This window comes from Mauremys reevesii, linkage group 7, assembly GCF_016161935.1.
Source record: "Mauremys reevesii isolate NIE-2019 linkage group 7, ASM1616193v1, whole genome shotgun sequence".
NCBI classification, from domain to species: domain Eukaryota; kingdom Metazoa; phylum Chordata; order Testudines; family Geoemydidae; genus Mauremys; species Mauremys reevesii.
This window is the reverse complement of record NC_052629.1, coordinates 13,187,752-13,208,733: the sequence shown is the minus strand read 5'-3', so window position 1 is coordinate 13,208,733 and position 20,982 is coordinate 13,187,752. Positions and strand designations below refer to the sequence as shown.

The following is a 20,982-nucleotide window of genomic DNA, read 5'->3' as shown; positions in this document are numbered from 1 at the left end:
ATTTTTGTTAAAAATGCACTTAAATGTTTTAGGTTTTATTGTAATAGTTGCATGGATTTTACAATGTTCTGCAACCGAATTATATAGATGTTACAATTACTAAGCTTCACAGTACCGAAAAATAAAAGAACTGTTGCTACAGTAAAGGCACACACAGGTCTGGTGCTGCAGTTATACGGTTAATAATGAAGTGGTACACTGGAATTTTAGGACCAATAGTACACCATACCAGTATACCCATTGCAGAACTGCTGCAGTTCTATGGTGAAATCTTGGCTCCATTGAAACAAATGGGAGTTTGGTCATTTATTTCAATAAAGATTTCCTCTATATTATTCTTCATATCGATGATAAATTTTACCACCAAGTCTCATCCTACTAAAGGAAAGAAAGGAAGTGGAGGTTGCTTAGTAGTTCCTTTTTATACCAGTCAGGCAACAATACCCAACAATGATTTTTGGTGTCCTCTAATCATACCTCTTTCCATGAAATTCTGTTAGCCACTAATGCCTACAGAGCCTCATCTTACATATATAAAACCTGTGCTCCTCTGAACAAAACTAGTAACAACTATTAAGGAAGTGGAAGGCAGGGTCAAGGCAGGAAGAAGTTATATCAGTCTCAGATGATGCTTTTCTGTTGGGTCTGATGGCATCTTCCTGCTATTGACAGACATCTTCTGCGCAGTACCACAGGGAATCTAGGTCATGATCTGAAACCTGGCATTTCCTTACAGTACTCTGTGGCTGACCAGATTGAGTAGAAGTGGTGAGTGGCAGTGCAGTGGACTCAGCATAGAGGCAGCTGCTTGTCTTGTCTTCATTAAAGAAGGGGAGCCTGAGTAATGAGCAAAGTGCAAAACCACAAGGGAGAAGGAGAGGAAGAAGGGGAGTGGCAAGGAAGGCTTAGCTAAGAGGTACAACGGCACTTATATAGTTTTACAAACATAATTAAGAAAGCCTTGCTATCCCTCATGATAGGGTCCTTATATAATTACTAAATATTGTGATCCCCATTGATTGGATAGGTAGATAAACAAATGTAGGTAGACAAAGGGTAAGACTGTCACCCCTCGTCCAGCAACTTTATGCCAAGTAAAAGGGCTAGGAGTGATGCAAAAGGGCTCTCAAAACCCTGGGACCAGCCAACAGAGGAACTGTGGAAGACAACAATAGGCTGCATTCTGAGGAACCTCTTGCACTCTCCAGTGTAGGGATGTGCTGGGGACACAGCAGTGGTGGGAGGGGCATATCAGGAACAGGGTCACAACACAGCACTGTGGAGAGTCTCGGCAGTGCTATGGACCATAACTAGAAAGGGGCAGGCTGGTATAAGCTAGACTGGCCTCCAGGGCTGTTAACATTACACCAGGGACCATGGAGCAGCTCAGAATTTGAAGAATACAAAGATGACTTAAAGGTACTACAGCCCGCCACTTGGCCTTATGCTGTGATCTCTTAGAGGTGCAGCACAGAATCTCAGCCAAGAAGCTTAAGTGACCTGCACAAGATCACACAGTGAGAGGGTGAGAGTAGACCCCAGGCGACATGTGTTCCGATGACGAGATTTTGGCATCTTATGTGCACATGACTTTAAAAAGTAAAATAAAATGAAATAAAATAAATAGAAGATGAAAAGCGACATTTAATCTTTTAAAATTGAAGTTACTTAGCAGTCAACAAAATCATTTCCCAGAAATACGTATTTTCAATTACTTCAAAATATTTAGCTTTTCATTGTCTGTTATACCATAAAGATGAATATTTTTCCTTTAGCTATATGTCAACATCACTAATGTTAGCAGCTTCACAGATACTGTGCTACTCTCATTTAATCTGTGTTTTGTAAAGTAAATGCCAAGGAAAAAGGATCTTGTTATTCAGGAAAAAATAAAAGCCTCTCCCAATGGTAAAAGATGGTGAACTAGATAACTCCCCATATCTTTACTATCTACAATAGTTTACAGCAAGACTTCCACTTTTTTCTTGGCCTTGCATCTGCAACACAATAACCATAAATTACCAAAGAGAATAAAAATTGGTTTTATATGGCAACATTTTGTACTCAAAGCTACAGCTACACTAGAGAGCGTACAGCAGTGCAGGAATACCCATATGAGATAGGTAAGAAATTAAGGTATTCTGGACACTCAGCGTATTCTGGACACTCAGAGTATCAGAGTGTGAACCAACTGCCATGCTGCTCAGTAACACATTTATACTCTAAAAGAATGATTCCAAGCAAAACAGCGTTCACTGCGGGTACGAGTTCCAGTTATATTATGGGATTCAGACCTGTTGTATGAAGTACTTTAAACAAACAGAAATTACATTAATTTAAATTGCATACAATATTTATCAACATTGATTCCTTGAGATGAGAATTAATATGCACTTATATCAAGTAATTTCCACTAACTGAGGATCTGGCTCCATATACTTTTGTTTCTGTTGCAAGTATATATTAAACCAACTATGATTTCAGCATCCTTAACCTTTACTTTTCATGAGCCTTTTTTGTGTTTATAAGAGACACAATCACAACACAAATAACTTTAATTAGGGGGAAAACCTGCATTGATCCCAATTAAATGGAAAGTAAGAATCTTCCAGTGTAACTTTCTGCAGCATGGGCAAGAGAGTGAAAATGCTGATAGTAAAGCACTCAAACAGCATATACAATCATCACAACTCTACCACCTGTAGTTCAACACCAACTAAAAGGCACTCTTACAGTGCTTTATCTGTCTGGCCTGCATCTCATTCAAACAATGGTTATTTCCAAGTAGACTTTAGTATGAATAAGTTGGCTTCCAGATATCACAGCCCAACTGAACAAACAATGCTGCTACTTGGCTAAATCCTCTCCACATTTATACAAATGGAGTGTGAACTAATAATCAGAGGTAAAAGGTAAAAACATACCAGCTGCTCATCACATCTATAAGGCTATATAACAAAGAAATAAGTTTCTCAATGCAATATGCAGAATTATAACATTATGTTCTTTTGTTAGGTTCCAACTGATAATTTCAAATTTGCTGGAAGTGAATGATTGATATACTTTATATTCCCCTTTGACAGCTTGATTTCTTTTTGCTCTTTTACTAGGTAAAGATGATTTGTATGTGTGAATATGACATTATCATTGCTTATGTTTGTGTGCTTTTATTGAGATGTTTAAATGTTATATTGTATTACTTTGTATTCTTAAAGATAAAACAATATAGAAGTGAAAGAAAAATCATATTTTTTATCAGGACCATGAGTTTCAGTTCTGTCCAAGACACATTTTCCCCCATCCAAATTTAATTCCCAGCACGTTTTTCATTCACAAAGTGTTAATTAGCTATAATGATTTTCTAAAAAGACAAGGCTATTAAATGTCTTGCACATTGCATAGATTTTTCTCTTAACTATCGAACAAATTTTAACAAAGAATGTGAGACATAAAAATCAATGTTATATTCTTCTATTTTTAACGAAACTTTTGAATTTTTAGATATTTTACATAACATGACCTATTTGTATTTTATTTATTGTTACACTTTCAACAGTCTAAAAGCTCTAGAAATATGATATAATAGACAGTCTTCTATCAATTTTATACTGTATCTGTGAAATCTTTATTTTGTATCTGTTACTCATTATTTATTTTTCCTTTCTTTGTTCAACTGTCATATTTGTTTCTGTTCTCTCACTGCACCTATTTTAAAAATATAATCTCATTGCAGTACATTGGAGTTCCACATTCACTGAAGCAGACTCTAGAACCTGGGTTTCTCACCCTAGTGAGTCCCCTAATCACCAGGCTATATAGTCAGACTCACTGGCCCTCTCTGGTCCAATAAGTATTTATACAAAGTGGAAAAGCTTCAACTGGGGTGAGGGGAGGACAGGGAGAAGAGAGACACACACACCTCCGCCGAATATCCTATCTGCCTGGTGGTTGAGGCACTCAGATACAATGTCAGAGACCCAAATTTAAACTCCCTTATCCACATGAGGTAGAGTGGAGAATTGAACCTGGGTGCCTCACATCCCAGGTGAATGCTCTTAACAGTAGGACTATAAAATATTGTAAGGGAAGAACTGGCAGCACCACCACCACCTTCATTTTATGAATGTTGCCAAAGTCTCTCTCTGAATTTAGCTCCCCCCACCCCTTCCAAGTTTTTTTTGGCTAAAACTATTCAGCAAATTTGTGGGAAATTCGTGCCCCAAAATAAAATATTTTTCACCTAGCTCTAGTAATCAGTCACTTACACCATTGCAAAGCAAGGAAAAATGGTACTAAGTCAGAATAGCAGCATTTTAATCCACTTATGCATGATTGCATAAGGTGCAGGGGGCATTGGAGAATCAGGATCTTCATGTGCACCATATTAAGCAACATCACATCAGTTATTTCTATGGTCAAATACAGCTGGGGCTTATTGTTGTGGTAGCCTTTTCACAATTTTGTTTTGAATCCTAAAAAAAAACACTTGACTACTTCCTCAATTAAGAAAGACAAAAGAATCATTAGAAACAATTCAACATGCCAGTAATGAACTCATGTACAAGTACAACAATAATTAGGCAAAACAAAGTAGCCATTTAATTAAATAGAAAAATAAATGTTAAAGCAATGCTTTAACTTCTGCATTGCTATTTATTTTTAAAGTGCTATTTTCCCTCTTTGAGTGCACATGACTCTTGATAAGGTTAATGAGAGTTTTGTGCATGCATGAATAGACCTATTCTTCTAGTCAAGTCTTTGTGAAATATTTCTTAACTTCATTCTTTTGGTGTTAATTATTATAATATCTGATGCTTCACAAACATTAATGAATTCACTGTCATGAGACAAGGGGATGATATCCCCATTTTACAGATGGGGAACTGAGAGACAGAGAGATTAAGGACAAAATTATCTAATTTGGGTGCCCAATCTGAGATACATAGAACCTAATTTTTCCAGGCTACGTAGCATTGCATAGCATTGTATATGTTCCAAGCACAACTCCCATTGATTTCAGTTGCAGCTGAGAGTGCTCAGCACTTCTGCAAATCAGACTCTAAGGTCTCAAGTCAAGCAGCCAGAAAATAAAGGAACACACAATTAGGTACCAGCTCTGAAAAGTTTGGTTTAAGTACCTTGACTAGAATCACACAGGAAGTTTGAGGCAAAGAGAGGGATAGAATCAGGAGCGGCTCTAGGCATTTTGCCGCCCCAAGCACGGCAGCCTGCCTGCCGTCCTTGCGGCGACCTGCAGAGCGCCCCCACTGTCTTGCCGCCCCAAACACGCCCTTGGCGTGCTCTGGCCCGGAGCCGCCCCTGGATAATATGATTCTCCAGGGCATCATTCAACTGCCTTAACTATGAAATCTTCCTTTCTCGCCCTACAATCCCCTGCCTCATTCACTACACACCTTCTTCAGCATCCACTGAGGCCCCTCCTGCTTTGGCCAACATCCCTCACGAGTATTGTGACTTCTCTGATGTTTCTGACAAGGGGAAGATAGATATCCTGCCCCTACATCACACTTACGACTGCCCAATCGATCTCTAGCCTGAAGCCAAGATCCCATTTGGTTGGATATAGGCCCTCTCCAAACCTGAACTTTGGTCTCTCTCCACATGTACTTGCAGGAGAAACTTCAGAAGGTTTTCATCTGCCCATCCACATCTCCAGCAGGTGCTCCCATGTTTTTCATTAAGAAGAAAGATGGCTCTTTGTGGCCATGCATGCACTGACTATTGGGCCTGAACAAGGTGACCATACAAAACCATTCCCCCTTATCAATGAGCTCTTAGACCAGCTCCACATGGCCTGTATTTTCACAAAGTTAGATCTGCATGAGGCTTATAACCTGGGGCGCATGCAGGAGGGAGATGTGTGAAAGACCACCTTTCGTACTAGATACAGCCACTACGAACTTCTAGTCATGCCCTTGGTGGATCCATGGGTGGATCAGGATGGGGGCTTTGGATATATGCTAGACCACTTTGTCATCATCTACCTTGATGACATTCTGATTTTCTCCAAAAACCTGGCTCTTCACAAACAGCATGTGCGTAGCATTCTTGAAAAGCTATGCCAGAATCATTAATATGTCAAACAGGAGAAATGCAGTTGAATTCCTTAGATATGTCATCTCCACTCAGGGGCTGGAAATGGATCCTCCAAAGGAGGGAGCCATCTTAGATTGGGTGGCACTGAAGAATGTCCACAGAATAGATTATTTATTCCAAGGTTCTCCACTTTGGCTAGCCCTCGTACAGCCTTGATATGAAAGGGACCGAATGTTCATGGTTCCCAGAAGCACAGGCTGCCTCTGATAATCTGAAACAGAAGTTCATCAAAGCCCCCACCCTGATCCACCCAGACCCTGACAGACAGTTCACAGTAGAGGCAGATGCTTCAAACTTCATACTGGGGCAGTCCTTTCCCAACATGCTGCTCTGGATGGTCGGCTTCACCGATGTGCCTTTTACAAAAGAACACTCACTTCTGCTGAGGTAAACTATGATGTTCTGGACAAGGAATTGCTGGCTATCAAAGCAGACTTTGAAGAATGGTGCCATCTTCTGGTGGGTGCTAGATTCCCAGTCCAAGTTCTGATCAATCATAAAAAATCACAATACTTAAAAATGGCCAAGCACCTGAACCAGCAGCATGCACTCTGGTCCCTCTTCTTTATGCAATTTGAGTTTGTGGTCACCTACGGGCTGGGGACAAGGAACAGGAAGGCAGATGTGCTGTCACGAAAGCACGAGTGCTAGAAACCCAGTGAGGAGACTACATCCATGATACGCAAGCCTCAAACTTCATTTCCTGCACCGTAGCCTGTGAACTGTCATCCTCCATCTACATTCAGTTGCCTAGCGATCCCTTGCTATCCAAACCTTTCAAGTCTTGGACCACGACCAGGATCAGACCTCTACAGGCTTCACATTCCAAGACGGGATATTATACCATGAAGGACATATTCTACGTGCCTGAAGGGGCCACTTGCTTCGAGTCCTACAACTCTGCCATAATGCTCCCCTAGCAGGCCACTTTGGTCGTTCCAAGACCCAACACCTGTTTTCCAGGAACTTTTGGTAGACAGCTGTATGCATCTCTGTTGCGTCCTACATGGAGTCCTGTGACCATTGCGCCTGGACCAAGACCTCTTTGTTAAAGACTACTGGGTTTCCTCCAGCCCTCACCTAACTCCACCTCAGCATTGGGCCATTGTTTCCATGGATTTTTTGTGGAATTACTGCCTTACCAAGGCCTTGACCACTTAACTAAGATGGTGCATTTTGTTCCATGTCAAGCACTTTCCTTTGTTCAGGAGACAGCCCATCTGTTTGTGAGCAACATCTTCTGTCTCCATGATTTGCCCATGGGAGTGGTGTCTGACTAAGGATCCCAGTTTATTTCCCACTTCTGCTAAGAATTTCTATGCTGTCTGAGTATCGAGACCTTGACCCCAACAGTCTATCACTCCAGCACCAATGGGCAGACGGAGTGGGTCATTCAGGTCCTTGAGCAATACCTATATTTCTTCCTGAATTATCATCAAGATGATTGGATGTCCCTGATTCTTCATGCCGAGTTCATATACAACAATGTTATACATGCTTCCACCAAGCAGACTCCCTTCTTTGCTAACTATGGTTTCTATCTCTGTGCTCATCCAGAGATCTCTGCTGAATCCCTTTGCCTGCTGTTACCAAACTCAGAACCTGCATCCAGCAGGCACAACAAGTAGTCCAGAGGCAGTTAAAAGTCACCAAGGCTACCTACAAATGGTACGCCAACTGGTCCCACCTGCCAACACCTGGTTTTGGAGTAGGGGGATAAGATTTGGTTGTCCACCCAGAACCAGTGATCATCTCACCCCGCTGCAAAGCTGGACCACAAGTACTTGTGGCTCATCCAGATCGTGAACAGATTAACCCAGTTACCTTCAAGTTGCAGCTACCAGACTCTCTCAAGATTCACCCCATCTTCCATGTCTCACTTTTAAAACCATTGTGACAGGATCCCCAGGGTACAACCTGAAACTGGGGTACTGCTGTGCCCCCTTAGCTCTTCAGCCTGGCTTGTCTCTCACAATGCTTTGCTAGTGACAAGCATCAAACCCCTCCAGGCACTGTTATCACAGCACAACAGCATGTGGAGCCTCACACCCAGCTAAATTGCATGACTGGTCCCTGAGCCACTCAAGAAATCACACAGAAAAAGGTACCAGCAAATCTCCCAAGCCCCCAGCCTTAAATCCCAGAACTGTACCATCCTGCCCTGGTAAGAAACCTGACCAGTGTAAGTTTATTATCCATTCTGCCCCTTCCTCGACGTGAGAGGACACACACTAGCCTTTGCAATATGAGCTGAGATTTCCCAAGCACTTCAAGCAAAACACACTGTTGTAGGTAAAACATAAAACACATTTATTAACTACAGAAAGATCGATTTTAAGTGGTAGGCACAATAGGTCAGAAACAGTTACCAAAAGAAAAAAAAAAGGCAAGCGTGTAGTCTAAATGTTAAACCTTATTACGTTAGGCAATATTTGGATCAAGCAGCTTTTCTCACCCCACTGGATGTTGTAGGTAGGTTATAGTTCTTAACACACAGGCTTCCCCTTTAAGCCTGGGACCAGTGTCCTCAGCTTAAGTCTTTGTCTTCTTGTTGTTACCGCATAGTTGGGGGAGAAGAAAGGCAAAAGCATGATGCCACTTGTCCCCTATTTTATATCCTCAGTCCATGTGCCTGGAAAGCATTAGCTCAGATATGTTCTGGTGGGCTTTGCTGAGTCACAGAATTGAGAAATCCCCCATTGTGTGATGCTTGTGCATCCTCCTTAAAGTATTGTAAATTCCTTGTTTACAACACCCCTGCTGATTAATGGTTGCTTAACACCCTCCTGGGTATGGATCACCACCTCGCAGTATAGACTATCAAACTTACAGCATATTCCAGTAACAACCATACAGCAAAATCTCATAACTTCATACACACTAAGTATATACATATTTGGACAGAACAATGGGTTTCAGCGAATCACGACCTTTCATATGATATCTTACATCCCATGCTTTATATGAAATATATCATAATTATATGATGGGTTAATATGAGGGTTCCAGATAGCATCCATCAAGAACCCTTTCCTACTCCATACTGCTCCTCCTCCTCCACCTATAACCATTCAGGGCCAAGAAGAATAAGTGGTTCAGCAGATTCCAGACTCTCGTCGGGTCTGGGGAAACTACAATATCAAATTGACTGGGACAAGTATGGCCAGACGAGTGTTCAGGGGAACCCACAGACCATATCCAGGCCCTGGCCCTCCTGTGAGTCTTCCATAATGCTTACCCTGAGAAACCAGGTCCCAAGACCCCTAGACTGCACCTTTGAAGGGGTGGCAGGATATTGTGAGGAATCATGGCCTGCAGCATAGCTAGTGTCCAGGCGGCCTCATCAGTACAGCTGGTTTGCAGCAGGCTGCCTGAGTAGCCATGCAGCCTGAATGGCTGCAGACGCCAACAGGCTGGCTCTTAAGCCAGCAGCAGCAGCTCACTGGCTTCTCAAGGCTCATATCCAGCACTGTGCCTGCTCCTGTGTTAACTTGTTCCTGCTGCTCCTGCCTTGCACCCAGCCTTGACTCGGTCCTGCCTTTGCTTTGAACCACTCCTTGTCTGCTACCCTGCTCACGCCAGTTCCTGACCTCCAGTTTGGCTCCTGATTATAGCTCGACTCTTGGCTTGGGGCTCTTGATGACTGACTCTGGCCACTAGGCCTCTTGCCAACTCTAGTCACTAGGCTAGACCTCCCTTATCCCAGTTGGCCGACAGTTAGTAAGATTACAATTTGATGTCCCCACAACAATTATGCAGGCGAAACCATACAATTATTATGCTCTTGAATGAACTCACACAGAAAAATGATAAAAGATAAAAACACGGTCATTCACAGGCAAACAATTTTTACAAAATGATCACTCCATATCTGACCTCACAGACACTGTCCTCCAAGGAAACCTGCATAATACCTTCAAAAGACAACCTTGGGAGCTGAAATTCATAACTTTGCTAGACATTACAAATCATGGATTGAATAGAGATATTGGTTTAATGTCTCTTTACAACAATGTGTAAGCCACTAGCCCTCCTTTGTCCCATGACCAGGGAAATGTTAATTGCCTACTTCTATGCTCAACAATCTATTCCAGCCCGTATTTAGCTGCAACACTGATGATCTTTCCCAGACCTGAAGAACTCTGTGTAGCTCAGAAGCTTGTCTCTTTCACCAACAGAAGTTGGTTCAATAAAAGATATTATCTCAGCTACCGTGTGTCTCTCATATCCGGGGATCAATGCAGCTACAGAAAAACTACAAACCACCTTACTACTGTTATTTTAATATAGGATTGTCTGTGTGTAATTTCCTACGTTTTTTAAAAAAGCAAACTTGAAACAAAAAACAGAAATTCATTCACATGACATCATATTGACATTCATATGGGTCATCACTGGTAGGATGGAATCTTTAGATCCACCACAAAAGAGCTCAGCTATTTGAGCTAACAGAGTAATTAATAGCTGCAGTAGTCACCCCTCTATGTGGGCCAGCACTAGAAGGGGATGTGACACTCTGCCAGTGGCTTTCACAGATATTTGCTGACAGCAGAGGAATGGTGAAACTCAGAAATCTTGGGTTGTATTCCAGGCTCTGGAAAGGAGTGTGCTGTAGTGAGCACAGAATCTTTTGCCTATTCCCCTCAATCATGATCCCTTCTGCCCTGCAGCCGCCTCGTCCTCCTGTTCCAGTTCTGTTTCTTCCCCACCTCAGCTCTTCATCAGAGTTCCAGTCTTATCCAGCTAGTCTTACACTCAGGCTTCCAGACTATCTGTACCAGTCTTCTTTTCCAGCCATTCTGTTTCCCTCTTTCTGCCTCTTCATCTCACATGTCTCTTCCCACTCCATCCTGGCCTCTAGTGCTGCCTACCCATGACCATATTCCTGCTCCCTGCTGGCTCCCAGACCCAATCTCCCTCTCTCAGCTCCTCATCCCTGGCTCCTTGTCTCAGTCTCTCTGTCCAGCCAGTCTCAGTTCTCCCCACAACACCCAGATTTTTTCTCAGCCTCATCCCACTTATTGGCTTACTCCCAGTCTCCCTGCCCAGGCAATTGTAGTCTCCCATCCACCCACTGCTCCTTGTTCCAACCTTTTCTTTCCCACTGCACAGGTTCTTCTCTTGTCTTCTCTGCCTTTGATCAAGTAGCTTCCTCCTCTATGCTGCCTGGGCCTAGCAAGGGAGTCATTAAAAGCATAAGAGAGTGTGTCTTCCTGCTCTCAGTTCAGCTGCCCAGACCCACACCCGGCACAGATCACAGCAACTCAGTTGCAATTGCAGGGAAAGTTCTACTTAGCCTCAGGCTGGAGCATACATAGTGCAGACACTATTATTTTCAAGGAATTTAGAAGCTAAATTTCCCAAAGTCTCAACTGAGCATGCACAAACTGTTTATTTTAAAGGCCTATATAATGCAACCAAATGTGGGCAGATTTTCACTGGATGTCAAAAAGCACCTCTCTCACACAAAGACCACCCGCTGTCCAATTTCAAGTTCCTGCTCCAAAGCATTGGAATGCTAGAAGTTTTCAAAAAAAAGTCAACAGAATTTTTTAACATGGGCATGTTTCCCCCAGTATCATTCTTGGAAACAGCTGAACTGTTTGACTAAAACTTTCCCCAAAAATTCAGCCGGAGGCAGACATCCAGCATGGAAAATTTCAGCCCAAATGGTTAAGGCAAATTTATAAGCAACTGAAAACAGGGTCTTATAATGAGAAGTGTGGGGCAACTTTAATAATAGGTGGTGTTACAAACCCCAGCTATCAGATGATCAGGCTCCTGGCTCCCTTTTTAACTTTATAGATGTATAGGTGCCTATCTTGCAATCCGTAGATGCTGAACTGCTGATGCTCTTAATCCACATTGTTTCCCACCCACTTAAGGTACTAACTAAAAGCAGGCCTATTCTGGAAGCTAGGTTTGTGGATAGTGAAAGATTTTACTGAGAGTGGTTGCTCATTGCCAAGACAGGAACTGACAATGGGCAGTCAGTCACCAGAATTGATTGGACGAGGCTATACTGGCAATGTTGCTGGCTGCAATAGAGGGGATAAAAATTGGTTGAAGGGCACAAGAAAGATAAAAAGTGGGGATCCTTTGAGGCAGTCACATAAAACAAGAGGCCTACAATGAAAGGGGGTTTCCTGAACAATGTTTTTTTTTAAATGAACTGTTAAAAGGCAAAATTGTTATAAAAGTTCGGTTGTCATTTCAACAGATAACACAGAGCATTCAAATAGTTCACGCTACATTTATTTCACATATTTGTAATTTACACAGTAATTTACACAATGGATATAGGAATTCCTTATATTATTAATTAACATTTGATTAGAGATGGTACTCAAGAGGTTAACCACTACGCACCCAGCTTCTTCCCATTCCATGTCGACACACTAGAGGCAGAGTGCTATGAGTTCCAGTGCAGCAGATAGTTGCTAGTAAGGTAAATTAGAGCAGTATGTTCACCCCCAGGCACCCTGAGATCAAGGGAAGGGAAAGGTGGCTTACAGCTATGTAAACTTGGTGTAGCTGGGAATTAAGCACAGTGTTTTGGGGTTGGTATGTTTCTCTCCTTAATGAACTTGTTCTCTGAATTATCTCTGGTTTCTAGAAGGTAGGTAATAAACTACTGTTTGATAATTCCATTCATTATAGTCAGATTATTTCTTTCCATTCCTAGACTGTTTAAATTATTGTTTCACTGAGCACTTCTTTTATTAGATTAAGAAAAGATTCCAGCAAATTTATCATATTGTACTTGCCCAATACAAGTACAACTGGGTATTCATGTCTTGTTGAGGGTTTTTTGTTGGATTCTGTAGAATAAAATATGATCCATTTTTCCACAATCATCACCCCTGTGGTAAAAGGAAAATGAGAAGATTCTGTGCCTCAGCTGGTACATTTTCATGACAATTCTGTGTGACTGGATTGCTGTGACTAATTTTGTGAATAAAAAGGCAAATTGTCTTTCTGGGGGGAAAAAAAAATCAAAGAATAGTGCCATGCTATTTTTATTTCCTGAAATCTCTTTTAAAGTTATAGTAGGAACCTCCTTCATCATTCCAACGCCAGCCTTGTCACAGGCAGTCTTCCCACACTTTTCTATTTAGGGCACTCTCTATTCATGTTAGTTCTACAAGGCATATTTTCATCTATATATTGTACAAGGCATTTTGTTTCTCCTTTCTTTGACTGGAGATTAGCTAATATAGTTCCTATACTCAAGAAGGGGAAAAAAAGTGACCTGGATAACTACAGGCCTGTTAGTTTAACATCTGTAGTATGCAAAGTCATGGAAAAAATTTTAAAGGAGAGAGTGGTTACGGACCTTGAGGCCAATGGCAACTGGGACAAATTACAGCATGGTTTTACGAAAGGTAGATCGTGCCAAACCAACCTGATCTCCTTCTTTGAGAAAGTAACAGATTTTTTAGACAAGGGAAATGCGGTGGATCTAATATATCTTGATTTCAGTAAGGCATTTGATATGGTACCGCATGAGGAATTACTGGTTAAATTGGAAAAGATGGGGATCGAAACGAAAATCCAGAGGTGGATAAGGAGCTGGTTAAAGGGGAGATTGCAGAGGGTCATATTGAAGGGTGATCTGTCGGGTTGGAGGGGGGTTACCAGTGGAGTTCCTCAAGGTTTGGTTTTGGGTCCGATTTTATTCAATCTATTTATCGCTGACCTCGGAACCAAAAGTAGGAGTGGGCTGATAAAGTCTGCGGATGACACAAAGTTGGGAGGTATTGCCAATTTGGAGATGGATCGGGATATCCTCCAGGGAGATTTGGATGACCTTGTAAACTGGAGTATTAGTAACAGGATGAAATACAATAGTGAAAAGTGTAAGGATATGCATTTAGGGATGACTAACAAGAATTTTAGTTATAAGCTGGGGACGCACCAGTTGGAAGTAACGGAGGAGGAGAAGGACCTAGGAGTCCTGGTTGATTGTAGGATGACTATGAGTAGGCAATGTGATGTGGCCGCTAAAAAAGCTAATGCGGTCTTGGGATGCATTAGGCGAGGTATTTCTAGTAGAGATAAGGAGGTGCTAGTCCCGTTATATAAGGCGTTGGTGAGACCTCATTTGGAGTATTGTGTGCAGTTTTGGTCTCCCATGTTTAAGAAGGATGAATTCAAACTGGAACGGGTACAAAGAAGGGCCACTAGAATGATCCGAGGAATGGAAAGCCTGTTGTATGAAAGGAGACTTGAGGAGCTCGGTTTGTTTTCCTTAACCAAAAGAAGGATAAGAGGAGATATGATTGCACTCTTTAAATATATCAGAGGGATAAATACCAGGGAAGGAGAGGAATTATTTCAGCTCAGTGCTAATGTGGACACGAGGACAAACGGATATAAATTGTCAGTCAGGAAATTTAGGCTTGAAATTAGACGAAGGTTTCTAACCATCAGAGGAGTGCAATTCTGGAACAGCCTACCAAGGGAAACAGTGGGGGCGAAGGACCTCCATGACTTTAAGATTAAGCTAGATAAGTTTATGGAGGGGATGGTATGATAGGATAACGGGTTTAGTCAATAGGTCAATAATGTGCCACAATGGTAATTAGTACAAAGGGTCAATGATAGGATATTGTTAGCCTTTTTCCAGAGGGTCTGGCTGGAGAGTCTTGCCCGCATGCTCGGGGTTCAGCTGATCGCCATATTTGGGGTCGGGAAGGAATTTTCCTCCAGGGTAGATTGGCAGTGGCCCTGGAGGTTTTTCGCCTTCCTCCGAAGCATGGGGCAGGGGTCGCTTGCTGGTGGGTTATCTGCTACTAGAAGTCTTTAAATCATGATTTGGAGCATTCAACAGCAGAGTCAAGGGAGAGAATTATTTCAGGAGTGGGTGGATCGGCTTATGTGGCCTGCATCTTGCAGGAGGTCAGACTAGATGATCATAATGGTCCCTTCTGATCTTGAATTCTATGATTCTATGATTCTTCACTTTACAACTATTATGCTGTATTTTCATTAAGAGGTTGTTGAGTACAATCTGATTCATATTCACATCTATTTGCAGAAATTTGGCTTTTGTGACGGAGTTCCATTATCAACTGCTATAGATCACCTTTGACACACAAGTTGGGTGAGGTAGTATCTTTTATTGGGCCAAGTTATTTTGGTGAGAGACAAATTTTTGACCCACACAAAGCTCTTCTTCAGGTCAGTTTGTCATGATCTGTAGACCATGTTTGTCATTTGTGACCAAAATCTCTCTCTCTCTCCCACTTGTACCATATCTAAATTAGGGTTACCACCAGACCTATTTCAAACTAGGATAACTGATTTTTGAACTTTCACTGAAGTTCCTTCTTTCATGCCTTAACTCCCTTACATCTAACACACAATGTGTAAGCAGCCAGCTGATCCTCACTATTACCAGTGTCCACCATTGTATATCTAATGTAACAAATGTGGTCATTTGCTGTGCAACTTTAACTATTGCCTATCTTATCCACTTACATTTCTGATGAAACATACTGCCAGGGGCATGAGTTTCAAAATCCACCAGCAGCAACAGCATAATCAACACAAAGTATTGATCTATCATCTTTTATGGAAGAGGGGAGGGGTTGTCAAATGATGTTTTTTTAATAAAATATAATCAGAGTTTTCAAATTAAAAAAAAAACAGACATTTCTCTTCCTTTATTTTTAAGAGTTGTAACAGGCTGAGTGCTGCAACAAGCAATAGGAACTAATTCCACAATAGTAGAGCATAATTAGTAAAGACCTTTGATTGCAGAGATTTTTAGATGCAACTTGGACAGACCTAACAGCTCGATGATTCTTATTCTAAGGGAGAGCCCCTGATATACAGAAAGCAAAGTTCTGTCAGATATAAGGAACTGTAATAATTAACTATTTTAAAAGTAAGTAATACATCTTTGAAATTAATATGACATTGTTGGGGTCCTAAAACTGGGGCAATATTTTCAATCAGGTGGGTTCCTGTAAGAATACAGGCTGAAGCATTCTGGACAAAATATAAGCAAATACGCTAGCAAATAAATATTGCAACAGTCCAGTCTTTTAAAAAATGAAATAATCATATTTAATATTCCAACTTTCTCCCATTATGTAAAAGTCTGAATCCTGGTAACAATCTGAAAATGGTCGAAAAAATTATACCACCAGAAAACATGAAAATACATTGATAAATCTTATAATCAGTATAAATACAAATGTTATACTAGTGTTTGCTGTAAGAAATATTTTTAAATGGCTGCTTATATCTCTGTTCAACAGCACTCGCAACTAACTAGCAATATTTTTGTTTTAATTTAGTAAAATTATGTGATGATACATCACATAGCAGTTAGTTATAAAAGATAATTCTACATGATGATTTGCTGGAAACATGAGAGATATCAGATCAAATTTTCAAATGTGTTTTGGCATTTAGGAATCTAAATCCCATTGACTTTCAAGGAAACTTGGACTCCTATGTGTCTAAAGGAGAGATTTTTAAAGGTTGCAGTTACCTAAAAATGTAGTCAGGCACGTAGTGGGATTTCCAAAAGTGTCTAAGTGTCTCACTCCCATTTAAATGTTTGAAAATCCCACTAAGCACTTGTCTGCATCTTTAGGCTTCTGGTTACCTTTAAAAAGCTGACCCTAAGTCACTTATGAGTGTAAATCCCATCTTCAAAAATCACTTTGGTACTTTTGCAAATGTTGCTCATCATATAAATCTTTCATCAATAAAAAAATCTCAAGTGTATTTTTTCCTTAAAAAGTAGCACCTAGCAATAAGATGCAGATGCAGATGCAGAAGAAGTGTGTTTTGAAATGGCACATAGGACTTGTTACTGCCCATTACTTTATTTGGTTTTGGGGGGGGGCGGGGGTTCCATGAGATAAGAGGACAGGAAGTTGATTATTTGAAAATTTGTGTGTGGAGCAGGGAGGGGTGAGACAGCAAAAATCACTCATGCAACTTGAAGAAAAATACATTAATCACCAAAAGAGATTTGATTGATACTGACTTAACAATAAAAGTATTTGATCTGTTTTAACATTCTATTATGTTTTATGATGACTGTGTTATGTACACTTCTGCAATAATACAGGACCAATGTTATGTATCCTGATTTTTATTTTATTCCTTAAGACATATTATATGTGCATGGCAGTTAGTTGTGAACTGCATGTTCTGCTAACTGTAATGGGAAAATGTTTGAAAAAATACACCCATTTTCTGTTTGTGACCATAATTTATCCTCAAGGAAAGGCTTTATCTATCTTCTGAGAAAGTTAGTGAGGTGAGTAAAATTTTGATGTTATTTTCAATCCTGCTACTATAATGTTCAACTTATTTTACAAAACCTATAAATAGTGTATCTTGATTTATTCCAGAAATGCATATACACATTTTCCCCTAAAATTAATCAATTTCCATAAAATAACCCTGAAAAATAGCAAAATTTAAAACCCACCAAAATTCTTTCAGCATGCAGGCACTTCTGCGCGTACCCAAGTTCACCATGCAGAAGTTGAGGCTGGTTCTTTAGCACTGCAGCACAGACCTCTACCATTTGAGCTAAAGGAATATCCATTAGCTGGTTGTAACAATAGTAGGTCATATCCTCCAGTAGATCAGGCATTAAAAGGGGATACAACACATTTTGCGAGTGTGCCACATGTTAATTAAGATGACACTTAATGTTAACTAGCCAATAAGTAAAAATATTTAATTATAGTTAAAAAAAAAAAGGTGGATTTACTGTTAAAGGGTGTTGTTTTAGTTGATTAGATGAATGGTAGCATGCTAATTTTAGATGAGGCGTACATGTCTGTCCCATTAGAAAAAGGATTATACCCATTCTCCTCACTTAGGGACTTATCACCCCTAACTGCATCATTTCATCTTAGAATGTGAGTATCAGTGCTATGCGTGGTTATATTGCAAGGCCTGTTTACTTAACTATTTTATATTAAATAAAGTTTTTAATTTGATCACTTATTGTGTTATTCTCAGTCTTCCCCTAAATTAAATTACCTGCAACCACCCCAAAGGCTCAAATCTTAAAAAATTCAGTTTGGTTTAATTCTTTATTTTTTAATTATGTATTAAAACACATAAATCTAACACTACAGTAGGACTTTGCCTGAAGAGTGAGATCTCAATGAATCTACCACACTTTTATAAAAACTGTGCTATACAAAGAATAGAACTATGTATTATACAACGTCTTTCATACGCAGTGTATTCTAAAGTGCTTTACAAAGCAATGAGTTACAGCAGATATCAGTAATTGTGCAAGGCTAATGTACCACACTCAGAATGTGGACATTAGAATGTTTTAAAGTTACTGTGAAACAGCCAGCAACCTTTTCATTCACGGATATGCTTCCCCCATGTGTATTCTGAGTAATATCTGCTGACTTTAGTAACAACAAATTTTCACTGCTTTTTACTCCTGTTAACCATGGAGTGCCAATTCAGCCAAAAAAAGGATGAATTGGATTTTATTCTGGTTCATAAATCACCAACAGAATATTAAGTTTCAATTATTTACACCTGTACAAACCCACTAAAAGCAATGGGGTTGCATAAATATAACTGATGGCCCAATTTCGCTTACAGAACATTTATAACAGATAATACTATGAGAATTGGTATTAGACAAAGAGAAATGGACAGATCGGCGGACAGACAAGAGAAGAAAAAAACTCCAGCTTTATTCCCAGATGCCTGGTTTAGTTTGCATAGCTGGTATTTAGAAAAAATGATGATATATTTTTGTTTATAAAATAAACAAATGGAAATAATGGACACAGAAAAAATGGAACCTTATAGATGCTTTTCTGCACCCCACCCCATCAACAAGTCACTCTTCGGACAAGGATTCAATTCTTACTATATGTACTCTCTCTCCAAATATTTCACTTTTTATCAGCACTCCTTCATATTGTCTAATATTGGGCATGTTTCAAGCCTTTTTCCTGAATGTCTTGTTTGTTATTTCTTCTATTTTGCTAATGTGCATTGTTGCCTTTCAGACCTCAAACAGGTTGCCCTTCTGTTTTCTGTCATTCCTACCCTTTTATATCAAGACTATAGTAAATTACAGCTTACCATCAATGGGTTCCATCAATGGGTTATATTTCGGGAAGAGTTTACATAAACTCCACACCCCAAAGAGAAAGAAGGCTGATAATAAATTAACACCACAATATCTCATAGGCTATTATATGCCTGTCTGGAACTGAATTGATTCAGCCAATCAAAGAAATGCTGTACTTGATGATGTCCATATTCTAATAAGGAACTCCTTGGAATTTATGTAGCTCAGGATTCTATTCTCTTAGACATAGAAAGCAACGTCTAGTTATTTAAAAACACAAAGAGTCTTTCATTGAAAAATCTTGCAAAGGCCTCTCAACTTCCTTGCAAGGTAGGGAGGTATTACTGATTACTGTCCTCCTATGTTAAGTGATTTACTCCTAGTCAAAGGAAGAGTCAAAATAGGTCCTGGGGAAAAGTCTTGTCCCCATGGACACCAATGGGGCCAAGATTTCACCCTACAAGCCTTGATTAGAATTCTAGCACTTTTTTTCTTGTAATGATAGCATTAGAAACATCAATCATTGTAAACTGATCCTGAAAGGAACAGGGAACTGGGTTCCATTTCTGCATCAGGATATCTAGAGATCCTTCCTCATGCCTCACACTTATTTTATGTAAAATGGGCAGTTATCTTTGGGCTGTACAAAGAACTCCTTCACTGGTCCTCAAAATCCTTAGGCCAGCATTGTGCATAGTCAGATGATAACAGGAGCTGAGTGGCAGCAAAGAAATTGTTTCACCAGCCTGCCCCTAAATGCTGCAACCCAAGCTACTGTTTGGTACAATAAATCAACATATAAACAAGTAACAGGCAGACACACAGGAAAGCCAGTTTACCTACGGAGCTTGGGGTAGCATCATAATACTTTATTAGGCGCTTAAGGTATTTGGTGAGGCTAGTTTATAATTCCCTGGAAGGCCAGAATTGGTTTGTGTTGTTATTTTAGCTCAAGGCAAAGACTGTGTTTGTTTGGTGCTTTTTGTTCTTTTATATGTTGTGAGTAGTCAGTCTGCTAAGACCTATCTTTCCTCAAAGCATCCTGGGATTGTCTGATTCAAACTGCTATTTGTTCCACTAGCCTCTTTAAATACCTAAGAGATTTCTTTTTGAACAGGACTTATTCATACGATTCCACATATTCAAAAGACAATGACAGTTTGTAGTCATTATTGTTACTGTATTTAACAATAATAAAAATTGCCTCAATCTGTATCAAAGTCAATCAGTGTTAGATATAATTGTTGAAACTCATTATTCTAAGTCAAGCATGACAGTTTTACAATTACAGTAGGTATTTAGTTTAAACTAATGATGTCCCAAAAGAAAACTTGCAATATAAAGATCAGTAGCAGAGAACCTAACTGCTGGGACATTTCTTACAATTCAGCTAATACAAACAATTTCCAAATGCTAAAATTTATTGTTTCCAGTTTCATTTCCAACTTAAAATACCTGGGAAATTTACGTTAACAGTATTAATACAAGTGCTACTTGTATTTATCACCTTAAATACTCTCCTTGAAATGTTCTTGAGTTTTAAACTCTTGTAAAGCATACCAAGGCTGCCATCTAGTGCTTTATAGTTATTTCTATTTCAGTCTCTTCAGTAATTTCTTTCTGCAAAAAAAGTGGGTCCTGAACCAAGTTCTTATCACATTATATATAAACATTTATAACAACAAATTTTCCAGGTGTGTGTCTATGCATGTACACACATGCAAATAAATAGAAGTATACTTACACATGCACATAGGGTGGTTAAAAGCTTTTAC

At 40.0% G+C, this 20,982-nt stretch overlaps 1 protein-coding gene across 26 annotated transcripts in view; it reads right to left on the bottom strand.

The window, feature by feature from the left end:
• ATRNL1 (attractin like 1) overlaps positions 1-20,982 on the bottom strand; it is a 1,032,651-nt gene that overhangs the window by 491,750 nt on the left and 519,919 nt on the right. The gene's annotated exons all lie outside the window — the stretch shown is intronic.